Raw genomic sequence first — 2887 nt, forward strand, 5'->3', positions numbered from 1 at the left:
ACAGTGTCAAAATTATTCACCCCCTTCATGACAAGCATCTTTAGCACTTACTAGAACACACTTTTGCTGTTATGAGCTTCTGCAAACGAGATGTATAATCGACAGCAGCTTCTGTGTCTGAGGATTCTGTTCCTCATGAGCAATGGCCTCCAGTTCAGGGATACTCTTGGGTTTGCAACCGCCACCTTCAAATCCCACCAGAGATTGTCTATTGGGTTCGAGTCAGGAGACTGTGATGCCACTATATCTGCAACCCAGCCTGTGTGGAGTTTGAGGAATGCTTGTGATCGTTGTCCTGCTGAATGTCCTGTTCAGCTTCCTCACTGACGGCATGATGTTCTCTTCTAGGATCTCCTGATACTTCAGTGAAGTACATCTTTCCTTCCTCACACTGCAGGTTTCCAGAGCGGGAGGATATAGATCAGCCGCAGAGCATCACTGATCCATCTTGCTGAACTGTATACACACTCTCAGACAAAAAGGTCCAAAAGCTGTCACTGTGGCGGTGCCTTTTCAAAAGGTACACCTTTCTACGTAAAGTGTGCATATTAGTCCCTCAAAGGCACATATTAGTACCTAAATGGTACACATTAGAACCCTTTTGAAGGGTACTGTCCCAGTGACAGCTTTTGTACCTTTTTTTCTGAGAGTGAGAGCTCCTATCAGCTTATGCTTCATTCTTCTTCCTCCAAAGATCCAGTTTTGTTTCATCGCTCCACAGAACAGAATCCCAAAACGTCTTTGGCTTATTTATATGATTGTGAGCACTTTCTTGTGCTTTTGGGTATGTAGTGGTGTTGTCTTGGAGTTCTGGGATGCGTTTAGTACGAGCTTTACTGTGCAGCTGAAACCTCAGTGTCTGTGGTCATCAGATCTTCTGCAGTCACTCGAGGGTTTTCTGAACCGTCCCGGTGTAAACACTGTTCCTTTAACATTGAACTCGCAAACTATGCTTCCAACAGTGTCTCGAGGAACATTTAGTGCCTTCGCTATCTTTTTGTATCCTGTGCCTTGCTTGTAAAGGACGATGATATCTTCTCTTAACTTTTTGGACCATTCTTTTGCCATATTTCTAACATGCAGTCAAACGTGTAACTCAACAAACCTCGCCAGGTCAGATATTTCATGTGTTTTAGCTCAAGCACACCTGGTGCAACTAATGAAGCCCTTGACTATATTGGGGTGGTGATGGCGCAGTGGATAAGACACATGCCTTTGGTGTGAGAGACCCCGGTTCGAATCCACTGTGAGACACCAATGTGTCCCTGAGCAAGACACTTAACCCCTAGTTGCTCCAGAGGCGTGCGACCTCTGACATATATAGCAATTGTAAGTCGCTTTGGATAAAAGCGTCAGCTAAATGAATAAATGTAAATGATTTGTGAGACAACACCTTTTTTGCAGATTTGTGAGGGATTCTATTCAGGTGATTGAATCATTTAAAATTTATTTTTTTAATTTTTAAATTACTTTTGTTTGATTTGTTCGTTGCAAACAGACGAAAGTCTGTACATTTTGCAGATAAACCTGATTTCCAATGGGAGTTGAATAAATTTGATTGCAAGTGTGTTTGTGTGTGTGTGTGTTGGTGTGTGTGTTCAGGGCTCTCAAGTCTCACGCATATGTAACCCGTTCACACGCTCACACGCCACACCTTGTATTTCTCACGCTGAGGAGTAAGGGAACTTGTCCCGCTATACAATTAATGGACGAGACGCAGGCAAACGGAGGGAAGTTCTCTGCCGAGTTCATAGCATCTGTCTCGAGTTATACAGAGTTAAATGCTAGCTACCAGCCAATCAGAAATTAGAATTAGTTGTTTCCGGGTAAATTATGTGTTCCCGCTGCAAGCACGTTATACTAGACAACACGCGCACACACGGAGTGGAAGTTGAAAGAGCACGATCTGATGAATGCGGTTTGCGGACATCTTCATTTTTTTTATTTATTTTTTTAGCATTTTGATTTTACTATTCCTGGACGATATCTCTTGCCTGTGATCAAAGACAGTGAGAGCTGATGTTGAGGAGTATAGCCAAATTCGTGCTAAATTATTTTTGATGCATTCAAAAACTCTCCAACTGATTTTAAAGGAGTCATCGGATGCAAAATACACTTTTATATGGAATTTGCAAATAAATGTGTCTTTGCTTTGTGTGGACACAATCACCATGCAATGAAAAAAATCCATTTACTTTTTTTTTAATCCTCAAAAAGCCAAAAAGTTGTTGCTCATTATCATTTAAAGAGACATGCACCGAAACGGGTCACTGTGAACAGAGCTGTTTTTTAAGAGGTAAAAAGGGTGTTGTTTTACACAACCATTGAGAAATTTTAACCAAAGCATGTTACAAACTTTACATGAAGACCCAAAAGAATCATACCAACTTGTGGAAAATGGGCATCCGATGACCCCTGTAAAGGTGACCGGTTTGGGTCTTGACATACATGCTCAGGGGCAAGTTGTTATGACACAATGTAATGTACATTGAGCATCGAGGTTCCAAATTTATTTTTATTTTTCAATAAATTTGTATTTTTTAAATATAACTATTTATTTTATTTGGATGAATTTGTCTTTTTTATCAGATTTAAAAATTGTTATAATTTCCATTTATGCTGGTCAATTATGAACAATAGGCAAAATTGAACTGCTAGCAAAAATTGAAGCGGATTTGGTTGGGTCGAGGGACCGCTGCTGCAAATATTTGGGTGGCTCCTCCCCTAAATCTCACTCTAAACTTTTGTTAAAACTTGAGACTGAGAGCCCTGGTGTGTGTGTGTGTGTGTGTGTGTGTGTGTGTGTGTGTGTGTGTGTGTGTGTGTGTGTGTGTGTGTGTGTGTGTGTGTGTGTGTGTGTGTGTGTGTGTGTGTGTGTGTGTGTGTG

This window comes from Siphateles boraxobius, unplaced genomic scaffold (genome assembly GCF_051911475.1).
Source record: "Siphateles boraxobius isolate OS27281-9 unplaced genomic scaffold, OSU_SipBor_1 5, whole genome shotgun sequence".
NCBI classification, from domain to species: domain Eukaryota; kingdom Metazoa; phylum Chordata; class Actinopteri; order Cypriniformes; family Leuciscidae; genus Siphateles; species Siphateles boraxobius.